Source organism: Rhinatrema bivittatum, chromosome 2 (genome assembly GCF_901001135.1).
Source record: "Rhinatrema bivittatum chromosome 2, aRhiBiv1.1, whole genome shotgun sequence".
Lineage (NCBI taxonomy): Eukaryota > Metazoa > Chordata > Amphibia > Gymnophiona > Rhinatrematidae > Rhinatrema > Rhinatrema bivittatum.
The window spans coordinates 57,619,685-57,633,251 of record NC_042616.1 but is presented as its reverse complement, the minus strand read 5'-3'; the positions used below and the strand labels follow the sequence as shown (position 1 = coordinate 57,633,251).

General features: G+C 46.2%; 1 protein-coding gene across 1 annotated transcript in view; it reads left to right on the top strand.

Moving 5' to 3' along the window:
• Positions 1 to 13,567, top strand: part of MYO1G (myosin IG) — a 377,606-nt gene that overhangs the window by 257,354 nt on the left and 106,685 nt on the right. The gene's annotated exons all lie outside the window — the stretch shown is intronic.

Genomic DNA, 13,567 nt, shown 5'->3' with positions numbered 1-13,567 from the left:
AGATTCAGGCTCTATCTTGCAGAGATCCTTTTCTGATCATTGCGTCTGAATTGGTGTCTTTTCATTCTGTGCCATCCTTTTTACCTAAAGTGGTATTGGATTACTCTACTGGTCTTTTTGAAGGACGAGTGTCACAGAGATAACAGTTTCTTGCGATATCTTGATGTGTGTCACATGCTCATCGAATATTTGGAAGATTTTAACTCTTCCCATAGATTAAATGGATTGTCTATTTTGTTTGCAGGGCCACAAAAGGATGAATTGGCCTCTGAAGCTACTTTAGCTAGGTGGATCAAGGATAATATTTCTTCAACTTATTTGCAGAGGGGACATTGATCCAGGCTCTCGTTGTTACACTTGCCGACTGTGGGGCTCCACAGTCGATGTTGCTCACCTCTGGCTGCTCCTCTGCCACAGCAGCAGGCCCAGGCTCCCCCGTGGCCTTGTGGAGCTGTTGCAACAATGTTGGCAATAAGTAAATATTAAAAAGAGAGGGGGAGCCAGAACTGATCCTTGTGGTACCCTAACCCTGGATAAGATCCAATCCGATATTTGTGTCCCATTTCAGACCTGTTGTTTCTGCTGGGATAAAAAGGAATAAAACCAACAAAAAACTGTGCCTGCCAAACTCAATGACTTAATTCTGGAGAGCAAAATGCCATGGTTTACCAAGTCAAATGTGGAGAAGAAAATCCAATGAAACGGCAATTACCGCCTTTCCAGAATCAGTTGTCCTTAACAAATGATCATTTACTGAAACCAAAAACAGTTTTAGTACCATCATTGGCCCAAAAGCTACATTGGTTTACAGGTAGGATATTATTATCCGATTAAAAAGTCCTTCACGTGAACAAAAAAACAGCCTTTTCCAACAGTTTGCCCGATGAGGCCACAATAGCAATAGGTCTATAACTCTTGGGATCACACAGAGGCAAATTGCCTCTCTTTCAAATCGGACGAACCAACGATTATTTCATACTATCAAGTACCACTCCTTCCTTAAGGGAGAGATTAACAAGTGTAGTTAGAAAATCAAACTAGTCATCTTGCAATGATTGCATGACTCACACGGTGCAAAGGTCTAAAGTGCAATAAGAAGCTCTCATCAGTGCAAGCAAGTCTTTTACGTTCACTTTTGAAACATAATCAAATGTATTCCAAATCTCAACACCATCCATATCACAAACTACATTTGAAATATGTTCAAAGCAAAAAAAAAAAAAGATAATAAAAGCATGATTGTTAAAAAGATCTCTCTCCTCTGGTTGGTGCATAACAATCTCTTGCCTCTTACCATAAGAACATAAGCTGTGCTCAAATGTCCATGGACATCAACTGTGCCCAAGTGTTCAGCGTCCTGTCTCCAACAATGGCCACTCTGGGTAACTAGGAGGTACCTGGCAGATCCCAAACAGAAGATCCATTCTTTGTTGCTCACTGCCAAGGATAAGCAGTGGCTTTCCCGAGTCTACCTGGCTAATAATGGTTTATGGACATTTCCTTCAGAAACTTGTCCAAACCTCTTTTAAACGCACATCCTCCAGCCAAAAATTCAACGGTTTGATTGTGCGATGAGTGTTCCCTTGCATTTCTGCACCCCGGTTGTTGATTCTGCACTTTTTTTGCACTGAATCTTAATTGCAAAATACTCACCACCAGTAGAGCTTTCTGAGATCTCTCCTCATTAATTCTACTTCCTAAGAGTGTCCACTCTGTTACAGATCTGTCATCTGCAAAAAGGCAAACTTTTCCCCACTAATCTCCCTTAACATTGTTTACAAAGATTTTGAACAGAACCAACCCTAGGAATGATCCCAGAGTTCCTCCACTAATCATCCTTCTGTCCTCAGAGTGAATTTACTACCGCACTCTGTTGTGTCACTTAACCAGTTTCTAATCCATTTCTTCACCTTGGTGACCACCCCAAGGTTGCTCGGGTTATTTATGAATCTTCTGTGTGGGACAGTATTGAAAGCTTTCCTGAAATCCAAGCGTACCACTTCCAGGGTATGCCCCCATTCTAATTTTGTTGTCACCCAATCAAAAAAATTGATCAGATTTATTTAACGTGCTCTCTGTTTGTTAAACCCATGCTGCTTGGTATCTTGCATCTCTCTGGATTCAAAATGCTTCACTATCCAACAGGAGGGCTCATCCTTACCTCCTATCAGCCCAGTGTCTAGTGCTACTCAGGCGCTAGGGAGGCATGTTTTTGTTTAGGTGGGAAGGAAGAAGGATCAGGGGACGTTCGGGGAGGAGGAGGGTTTCCTAAAACAGATGGTGCTGCAGGAGGGTTGAAAGGTGCTCGTGGCCCCAGCTAGCTGGTTAGATTTAAGCCCACTATCCCTTTGCCTAGGATTGGTTGACTCATACTAGCCAATTAGCACTGAAAATTAGCACTAGCCAGTCAACTTTCTTCCCTATCCTAACTGTGCCCCCGAGACCACCCAGAATTTGAGCATCTAAATTTAGCTACCTAGTGTGCACAGGGAAGATTTTCAGTCGCCTTAAAACCTGCATGTAATTTCATTGGGAGGGTAATTCTCTAGAGCTTGCATGCAGAGAGCTAAAGTCTGCATGTACATTCATTCATGCAGAATTACACTTCCTCTTTGCAGGGCAGAGCTAACATGCATACATTTTAAAATCAAAAAGTAGTCATGCAAGTGGTGACTCAGCTGCTGCTGCCCCCCTGTCCCTGGCACGCCTGTCCTCCGTGAGCGTGGAAGTGCAGTGTAGAACCAGATTATGTGTCCACCTATAATGCACACTGAGCCCGGGTCATTTTTTTTAGAACTGCTATTTATGTGTAGAAAGCCAGGTTTTATGCACCTAAAAGGCTTTGAAAATAAGTTACCCCCCCCCCCCCACAAGTGAATTTTGCACACACAGAAAAGGGAGGCAGCGGGAGGGCATTTCAGGAGGGCCCAGCACACGACTTGCACGTGTAACAGAAATGTAAACATGTTGCGCTCACCTATGGCATGCCATTACCTTGTATAATTTGGCGCTACGTATTGAAACTAGTATCATTTGCATGCATGTATGTTAGGTGCATTTCAAACCCACGTTTCTGGGGGCAGCTTGTGCATTTCCCTTTTGCTTGAATATCCGTGGGATTTTGTATATGTCGGTAATCAGGTACATAAATCTGCAGTTTCACGCAGTAGGGAAAGTTTAGGGTGTCACTCCTCAGGGCCCCCGGTGTAGTTTTTGTACCTCAAAGTCTTTGCTAGAAATACTAGAGAGTTTACGTTCTTAGATTAAAAGAAAATAATTGTTGGAGTTGGCCCTTGGTTGACTGAGAAGCAAAGGTTGAGGAACTTGTCCACCTAAAGCTCTGAAGTCTCCATTGTGCCCTTCCCCAGTCTCTATAAGTCCAAGGCCAAACCTCTTGCTTGGATGAGAGCAGAGGAGCATGGATTCCAGGGTTGAACAACAAATCCAATTAAATGCAACAAACGTGGATCTGCCGGCAGCACTGATCTTAAAATAAAAGGTGTTATCGCACACTCTTTTGAGTTCTAGCAAGGGAAAAAAAAAAAGACATGCCAGTGGTATCAAAAAGCATGCTGGGATTAGAAACGATTGCAGCGGCGGCTCCAGACCCCCTGGAAAATTTGTAGGAGATGCCAGTAGGAATTAACTCTTATCAGGTGGAGGGCCTGAGTTCAGCCACCTTTCCAGGTTCAACTTCTCTTCAGGAAGAGACCAAGAATTGCTGGAAATTGTCACCCAGTGAGCAAAAGCCACTAAGTAATTGCTACAAAGTTCTTTGACCATGACGACGTATGTTTGAACTTTTTGCCTTCACCAAGCTCCTGAGTTACGAGGGGAGGGGAAAAAAAAACAAAACCTTGCTAAATCAGGCTCAACGCGTCCCCTCGGCAGCTGAACGCGGAGCTGCTGAGGAGAGCGTGGAGGGCTTCCTGCCAGGCTGGACATTTTGACATGATAATTTGGGGGTGCTAGGAAAGCCAACTATGAAAGGGGGGGTCAAGGGAAAGCTAGGTGCCAGACTTTGGCTTTTCCCTTCGCCCCCCCCCCCCCCCATAGCAGAATGCAAAATAAACTCACAACGGCACGAGACCTCTGTTTACACTGGAGGAAGGAGCACAAGTCTTGTGTCAGCCATATGGGAGGGAAGAGCCTGTGTGTGTCTAGCCAGGCCTCATCATGAAAGGGCACAGCATGTCTGGCTCGACCTGGCTCAAGCCAACCATAGGGGAGGAAACGTTTTTATGAAATTCTTTTTAAGAGTGTTGTTTTTTTTTATATATTTGTTCGGAAGGAGTTCTTTTTGCTAATTTTTGCCTACTTTTACAAACAGAACTATTGCTTAGTGCCCTCGCATGGAAATCCCATGCAAATGAGGGCATTAAGCATTGCCTGGATGCAGACAGAATGCATCTGGCCAGCACGCCTTTTTTAGCACTGGGAACTTAACCTCTGGTTAGAGCTGGAGTGAAGTTTCCAGCGCTAAAAAAAAAAAAAAGAGTAAAAACAGTTTAAAAAATAGACAAAAGTTCTCTGGGCATGTGCTGGCAGCTGCCACCATTTACCCAAATAACTGACCTAAGGCCCAGGCGCGCTCCCCTCCAATGCCTCAGCAACGTGGCCTCCTGCCTTATCTGCAGTGCATGTTACTTCCTCTCTGAGCCTCATTATCCTGCCTTGCCTTACTGCCCTGCTGTGCCTCCTCGTCTCGTTCCTGCCTTGCCCTGCTTCTCTTGTTGCCTTGGTCCTTTGTGTCCTTCCTGCCTATCTTGGCCCGATTCTTGGTTTCGACCTCTGCTACGAATTCTGACTCTTCCTTGCCCGCTGCCTGATAACTGACCTCTTCTATGGACACCAGCTAGTCCTTGGACCTCTGCCTGCCCCAATCTTGGCCTGGAGCCGGACCCTGCCTACCCCGCTGCCAACCCCTGACCTTGGCCCGTATCCCGACTTCGTTAGGACCGCTGCGTACGGGACTTTCACCTTAAGCCCTGCCGGCCCCCTGGAACCCAAGGGCTCAGCTGGCGGAGAACAGGGCCGGTATAGGTGAAGCTCCGGCTCCAGCCTCAGCGAGCGCGAGTCCACCAGCTGTCAGTGTGGGCCTAGCGGATTCACCTGCTAGGGCTGCGTCAGCCACGCCACAGCCCAAGGGCTCACATCCATGACACGTCGGCCTGAAAACCGGCCAGGGTTAAACTGGCTAAGTGCAGCCCATTTTCAGCCGAATCCTAGGGAGCCTAGGTTTGGGTTTGAAATTTTAGCTTACATCTAGGCGGCCAGTAAAGGGCTGCCTAGATTTAGGAGGATCAGACTTGGGTGCCTAAACTTCATCGGCTAGTGCTGCAAATCAGTATTAGCTGGCTAAGTCATCTCAAAGAAACCCCGCCCCCCTGTCCTACCAGCTCAGACTTGAATAAAATCGAAATTCTGCCCCAGCAGCCTGCCTGATCTTGCCTCCCACCCACCCACCCAAATCTTGAATTAAAAAAAAAAATGTCTGCCCCAACAGGTCTCTCCATTTTCCCACCCATCTGCCCACTCTTGAATTAAAAAAAAAATCTGCTTCAACAACCCCCTTACTTCCCTTTTCACCTAACTGAACTTGAATAAAACACAGCCTTCCCCATCAGCCCCGCTCCCCCAGGAATCCCCAAACGTTCCTCGTACTGAGCAGGTGGCGGGGTCACAGCCGTACCCCCTCCTTTCCCGGGGTTCGGCCTTATTCTGACTCCTGGTGTGGTCTGGAGCAGTGCTGCTGTATGCTGGGCCAGTAGAAGGCACGGCTGACTCCTCCTTTAATATTTGAAACCTTTTGGGAGTTTTCCAGTGGATGGGAAAGGGCGAGACTATTTAAAATTCAAGATCAGGCAAGGTGGGAAGTGGATGAAGGAGGCGGTCGGGGAGAAACTTTTATTTTACGAGATTGGGTGAGGGGGGATGGAAATCCAGGCGATGCCTGGAGGCCGCCTTGTTATATAAGATCAGATGGGTGGGGGGTAAGGAATGGGACAATGTCCAGAGGCAGCTTTCTTTACAAGACTGAGCAAGTAGAAAGGGGGGGGGGGAGTAACTTCCTTTATGAAACTGGGTAGAAGTGAAGGGGGATGAGAGTGATGTTTGCTAGCAATTTTCTCTATAACATCACCAAAATCCATCCCCTCCTTTCTGAATGCTTGAGCGCCACCCCAATACCCACACAGGGTAACCCTGTGGCCGCTTGGAGGGTCCTGCCAAGCATTGCGCAGGCCCGCCTGCACCTGCGCACATGCCCCTACACTAGCAACCTCACACCCAACAACTGGGTTTCTGCTTGCCTCTGGGCAAGATCCCCGCCCGCAAGCTATCATCCCCTGGTGGTTTCTAGGGACACTGAGCTCTCTGGCAAGCAAGGGCCACACAGTTCTTAGAAACACACTCACAGACCAAATATATACAATACCAGGATCATGAGTCCAAGACAGACAGAGCTAATAAACTAATAAGTTAATTAAGAAAAAGTAGGCGCAGTAAATGGATAAAAGATTTAAACTGCAAACAGAAACAGGTAAAACAACATGGATTATACCGCAAAAGTTAACTGAACACTTTTCACTACTTATGCAGTACCTGGGGAGGTCAGGAAAAGGCTGCCCACAGGAGTTGAACAGGGCCTCAGCACAGAGATCTGCTCCCTCTGCACTCCCAGCTGAGATGAAAGAGTTCCAGAACCCTCAGGACGAGTTCTTCCTCTCCAGGGGCAATCAGGGCACACAGTATTAAGAGTCTGCTTTCTGGTCAATGGCACTACATGGTCTTTCAGTGTTACATGCACTCAGGGCTGCGGGGATGTGTATGCTGATCAAGCCACCATCAGTCAAGGTAGCATCCAAATTCTCTGCTTGAACTACAGTGCAGAGGTCAAACACCACCTGCAGGCCAGCGCACAGGAAATGAGCTCTCTGGGGGGAAAGTGTCAAGGGACAGAACAATAAACTACAAAGCATGCAAAACCCCTGTTCTCGCCACACTATCAAAACCCGTATCCACTCTCTCATCACTTCCCGTATAGAGTACTGCAACCTGCTCCTCATAGTGACCCATCTCTCTCCACTACAGTCTATCCAAAATTCAGAAGCATAATTTATCTTCCACTGATGTTACTACATCCATATAACCCCTCTTCTCAAGTCACTACATTGGCTCTCTATCCATTCTTGCTTCTCTTACTCATCTACACGTGCATTCATTCTACAGCTCCTCGTTATTGCTCCTCTTTTAGCTCTCCTTCTATCCTTTCTCATGAGCTTTGCTCATTGAGCAAGTCACTTTTATCTGTAACATCATCAAATCCATGTAGTGGAGGAGTAGCCTAGTGGAGAGAGCAGTCTGGCTTGGCTGGGAGCCAGGGCTTGAATCCTGCTTTTACTCCTTGTGATTCTGCTTCCTCTTTGCCCTTATTCAAATCCAGGCTAAAAACTCACCTTCTTCAGGCTGTGTTTAAATCTTAACTCCTGGGTCTCGCCAGTCTCCATAGTAAACTCCCCAAATCCTCCCGTTTGTCTTGAATAGGTTGCAAGCTCTATTCTGTGTATTTATTTACTTTTGTATTCTGCTTTTCAGCTCAGATTACATTCAGGTAGTTCCCTATCCCCAGAGGGATTACAATCTAAACTTCTACTTGAGGCAATAGAGAGTAAGAGTAAAGTGACTTGCTTTTGGTCACAAGTAGCAACAGTGGGATTTGAACCCTCACTCGTCACCTGCTGCTCTAACCACTAGGCTACTCCTCCAATCCGTTTGTAGAGCCTTGTATGTGTTGTGACATGATAAGTAGTAGAAATTATTTTATAAACTTGTCTGGGAGAGGAGGGGGATTGGAGTGATGTCTGGAGGATGGGGTGGGAACTGTCTTTATGAGATCAGACAGGTTGGGGGGGGGCGGGGGATGGATTGCTGGATTTTGGGGAAGGGATAGCCAGCCAGATTTAAAATCAGCCATCCCTTTGCCTAGGTTTGGCTAGCCAAGTTACGGGCCAATACAGTACAGTGCGCTGCGGTGGAGCGCACTGTACTGTATTGGCCCGTAACAGTGGAGCGCACTGTTAACTCACTATTGGATGCGCGTTTTCGACGTGCTAGCTTTACCCCTTATTCAGTAAGGGGTCAAAAACGCGCGTCCAACTCCCCCCGAACCTAATAGCGCCCGCAACATGCAAATGCATGTTGATGGCCCTATTAGGTATTCCCGCGCGATTCAGAAAGGAAAATATGCAGCCAAGCCGCACAGTTTACTTTCAGAAATTAGCGCCTACCCAAAGGTAGGCGTTAATTTCTCTCGGCACCGGGAAAGTGCACCCTCCGACTTAATATCATGGTGATATTAAGTCGGAGGTCCCGAAAGTTACAAAAAGTAAAAAAAAAAAAAAATTTTAAGTCGGCTCGCGGGTTGAAAACAGGACGCTCAATTTTGCTGGCATCTGGTTTCCGAACCCGTGGCTGTCAGCGGGTTTGAGAACAGACGCCGGCAAAATTGAGCGTCGGCTGTCAAACCCGCTGACAGTCGCCGCTCCTGTCCAAAAAGAGGCGCTAGAGACGCGCTAGCGAACGCCCGCTCTCCCGCGGACTTTACTGTATCGGCCCGTTAGCTTGCTAGCACTGAAAATCAAAGCCAGCTGTGTAAGTTTCTTCTGCCCCCCCACCCCCCTCACTATCCCCATCGCTCAGGACCATCCGGATTCTGAAAGGTCAATACTGAGTTATCTGGGGGTCTATTCAACTGGACAAGTCTCCGGATAAAGTTAGCCAAATACCTTGTCTGCTCATTGGCTTACTGAATATCCCCAAAATATTAAAAAACCAGCAAGCTCATCACACCCACCTCCCCCCCCAAGCATCAAATGTGGCATGGGCCAAACGGGGAGGCTGAACTTGGGCGTGGGTGGCAGGGTGAAGGGTGGAAAGGATGGGGGATCGGGTTGCCGCTCAACTCGCTATTTTTTTTTTTTTTTATTTGTTTGGAACCAGGATTTTTCCCCACTACAGTTAAACCAAGTTACTTTATCTGGTTAGTGCTGAAAAATCAGTGCCAACCGCGTAAATGTAAGCCATGCCCCCACTCCGCCTCTATTATTATCCAGCCAAACTTTAACCAGGTCACGACCTACCCAATTAAAATGCCCGGGCTCAGCAGGGCAGGAAATTTAAATGCTGGGGGGGTTTATCTGCCACTCAGGAGCCATTACATTTGCAAAGGGTGCAAATTAAGCTAAATCCCTTTAAAAAAAAAAAAAGTGCACCCCCCATAAGAGTTTATTTCTCTTTCCCTTCGGTGGACTTGTTACTTTGGTTTTGTGAGACACAGGCGATCAACGGAATGGTTAGCCCCTGGCAAATATTTATTCTTGATTTGGGAAAGGCGAATGAAAGGCCTCCGAGGGGGGGGGAAAGGTTTATTATGTGGGTGCTGTGTGTGATCAGCAGGTTAATGAATAAGCGCCGTCTGTCTCTGTTCCCTGGCAGCTGGGGGGGTCTTGTGCCATTTATCCCCCCCTTTACCAAAACTACCCTCTAAGTAAAAGCAATTAGCCCTCAATTAGAAGAGCGATTAGCAGGAGGCGATCTCCCCGCTGGCTGGCGGACAGTCTGAAACAAAGTGCAGCCACTTAGCGCCCCCTGCACAATTAAGATTTCCTTTTCCCTGACAAGGGCAGCCCTGCCTTTGTGAGATAATCGGCAGATAATCAGCCTCTGGGGACTTGCACGCACCCAGCTGCAGGCACCTCTCATCTCCAAGTTCACCCCAGGGGAGGGGGGGTCCTTTCACCCAGAGGGCCACCCATTCCCACTCCCCCCTCCGTCACAGCTGATTGAGTCATTAAGTATGTGAGGGCTGAATGGGACACCCACAGGTCCCTGGCGAAACATTAAATCCGAAGAAGCTCTAGCGCTTCAGTACTGCGCCTGTTGAACCCGTAAGCAACGCTGGCGAAATGCATTCCGAAGAATTCAATTAGCGGTTAAAATAAAACAGCGTTTACCGTCTCCCTAGCCGATTCTCATTTGCATTTCATATTTGCAGTTTTAGAGGTAATTGTGCATCTTTCCAAATCCAAGCTCAAGGCGAGTTATAGAAAGCAGCTCCCTGCTGCTGCCAGAGGGCCTGGGCTTACCTGAGGCGGTGGGAGATGAAATGAGTGGCTCACGGTCAGTGGGAGAAGTGGGATTTGTACCCTGGCTTCCTTGCTGCCCTAACCGCTAGGCCACTGCCTCCCCTCCTGAGAAGGTTTTTGGGTTGTGTTTTTTTAATTTTCTTTTTAACATTCTTCTGGCTTATTCCTGTCCCATAGTATGAATCTGCATAAAGTCAGGGGTGCAGCTGTGCTTATCCTCCTCAGAGACCCATGCAGTTGCTATACTCTTATATATTTATTTTATTTAAATCTTTTTCTATGCCGTTGTCAAGGTGGGCACCATCACAATGGTTTACAATAAGGCACAAAAAGTAATGCTATTAAATCTGTTTACACAGATGCCATAAGGTTGGGTAACAGTTTTTAATCAATGTTAGTTGTTCAATGAGTGTGAACACTATCATGTCCAGGTCAATTCTATAGCAGTTTTGAGTCTAGGACTCATTCTATAAATGTAACTTACCCTTTAGTGATGAATTCTATTAAAAACATACACCCTTAGTGATTCCAGTTTGTGTGGGTGTTTTGTATCTTGCACTTCCCTGGTTTGAACCTTGCATTTCCCTGGAATCTATTCTCCCTTCTCTTTTTGAAAGGCTTGTTTAAATAGCCAAGTTTTTAGATTTTCTCTAAATGTTTTGTTTTCTCTTTGTAGTCTTAATTCCAAGGGCATGGAGTTCCATAGTATGGGTCCCGCTAAGGATAACGCTCTCTCTTACCTGGGTTAGTCTTGCTGTTTTGACTGATGGAATAGTTAGAAGTGCTTTGTTGGCTGATCTTAGATTTCTGTTGGGGATGTGTACGCGAAGGGCTGTGTTAAGCCAGTCTGTGTTTTCGTTGTGTATTAATTTGTGTATGGTGCATAGTGTCTTGTACTGTATTCTTTGTTCAATGGGAAGACAGACAAACATAACGCCGCTGACCGATGGAGGAGATCTTTTTAAAAACCAGAGGGAGCCACTGCAAAAGCTGCAGGTAAAGGCAGGAAGATCCCGGACTCCCTTCAGGCAACTGGTAAAGGAACTCACACAGGAGGAGGAGAGGGTGGGGATACTGAACCTGGACCCCAGAAACAAGGACAGAATGTCACAGCGGGTCACAGCGTGGTTCAATAAAAGCACAGTGATGGAGCTGAACCTCGCACAGGCGAGGGCTCTGGTGGAGGGGGTGCCTTGGAGAAACTGGCAGAATTGGGGGGCGGGGGGGGGGGGAGGTGGAAGCAGAAATTGGGTGAAGTAAGAGTGGGAACATCTAAAAGAGCCATTACATGTTTGATAGACCCGTGTGTTAGGAAAGTAAGCAAAAGCAAGATTTAAAAAAAAAAACTGCTGACTGAAAAACCAGGAACCAAAAACATAAAGGTAGAGGGGAAATAGCACAGAAACTCAAAACTTTATTCTCACTTTAAACATGTTGAGATGACATGGTTTCCTTTTAGGCCTGGATTTTCCTCCTCCAGTAAAAACAAGATAAATTACAGAGATAAGCAAGGTTGGAAAACTACTCAGAGCACTCTGTCTGGCTAAGCTCAGACTTAGGCCTGGATTCACTAAGCCGCAAACTATTTTCACAGGAGGGGCCCCACTATCGTAGGGGGGGCGGGGGGAGGGATACCAGCAATACTGGGCACCTCCTCTGCAAAAATATCGTGACTGGATCGCTGTGTTGTTTTGTCACATGGCAAACTTCCACGAGGCAAAACAACGCGGCCTTGCTCGTTGCTGTGCGATAGTGGGCCCCAGCGCACGGGGCTGCCATCGCCTAAAGGGCCCACCAAAAAAAAACAAAACAAAAACAAACAAACATTAAAAAAGTGTCCAGGGGTCAAACATGACCCCCCCCCCTCCTCACCCTGGGGCCACCAATTGAGGTGGCCCTGACCACAACAGTATAAAAATATCTGGCCATGGTTGTACTCTGACTGGGCCACGCCCAGTCAACATAGATCAAATAAAGGCCACAGAGTTCCCCCTCCCCCTCCCCTCTGTCTAGAAACCAATTGCCAGACAGGTCCCCCCTGTCGACCCCCAAGTTCCCAAAAAAACATCACTGGGGTCTAGCGGTGCCCCCTTCCCCCTCCCGTCCCCAAGTCAACAAAAGAATCATTGGGGGTCTAGTAACACAGCCTCCAGCCATCTCCACCCTGCTCAAACTTCTCCTCTTGTACCCCATTACCTCAAATTTCATAAATTCAGCAAGCAGAAGGGCCAGGGCACCCCCTAGCCCTGAGCCTAGTCAGCGCCATTTCCCAAAATGTTGCTGACTTGTCCTTGCCCCTATCACATGACTAGAGCAAGGGGAGGACTAGTGGAGTGGCAAAAACTAAATCCATCACGGTTTCTTTTGTTCATGCTGTGATTGACTGATATGCACGTAAAAGCTGTGTGATCATAAAGAATGTATGTATGCCTTTTGGAATTTTATGAATAAAGTTTTCATTAAAAAAAAAAAAAAAAAAGCTACATGTGATCACAGAAGAAGGAGGACAGGTCAGGATATCTTGAAAAGCCAAGGAAAGCAGGGAAGGCAGCCAGGAGAGCAAAGGTGCAAAAAAAGGAGAAAGTATCTAAAAGCAGTAAAGCAAAAACCAAAAGTTTTTTTTTTAATTTTCTTCAGGTATGTTAGCAAAAAGAGAAACTGCAGGAGTAGGCATGTAAGATTTAAGGTTAAAGGGAGTAATGTATGGGGGCGAGGGGGGGGACCAGAAAAAAGAAAATATTGATCAAATGCTTTACTACAGTATTCAGAGAAGAATCAAGTTGGTGAGGGATCAAAGTTTATTTATTTATTTATTTATTTAAAGACTTTTATATACCGAAGATCATGTACTAGTACATATCGCTTCGGTTTACAGATAACCAGCATTAGAATTACCATATACATGGTGTACATAGAACAGTAAACAATCAACAGTGCACAGTTAATTAAAAAAAGGTATACATTAAACATGGAAATATTATGAATTAGGCATTGGAATTTTTACAGAGAGCAATTAATGAATGAGTATGCATTGAACATGATGTAATATACAAGTTAAATGAAAGAGGGGTAGACCCTAGCCTGTTTATGGAAGAAAGTCCAGACTGGAGAACTAGCAAATGTGAAAGTGGAAAAGACAATGGGGTCAGAAAGATATAAAAAAAAATATTTAGAGAGCTTAGAGATGCTGATAGCACCATTTGGCAGCCCTGTTCAAACACTGGCTGTAGACAGAAGTGGTTTCAACAGAGCTGTCGGTGGAGCTGCCAGAACCTCTCTGATCTGCTTTAATATTTTCGGGTGCATCCTGTCCTGCCCCACTGCTTTGCCCTCTTTCAGTGCTGCTAGCTTTATGTGAGCACTTTCTTATGTAAATGGAGTCATATCTGCCTTTCTACCATAGGTACCCCTGCCAACTATTT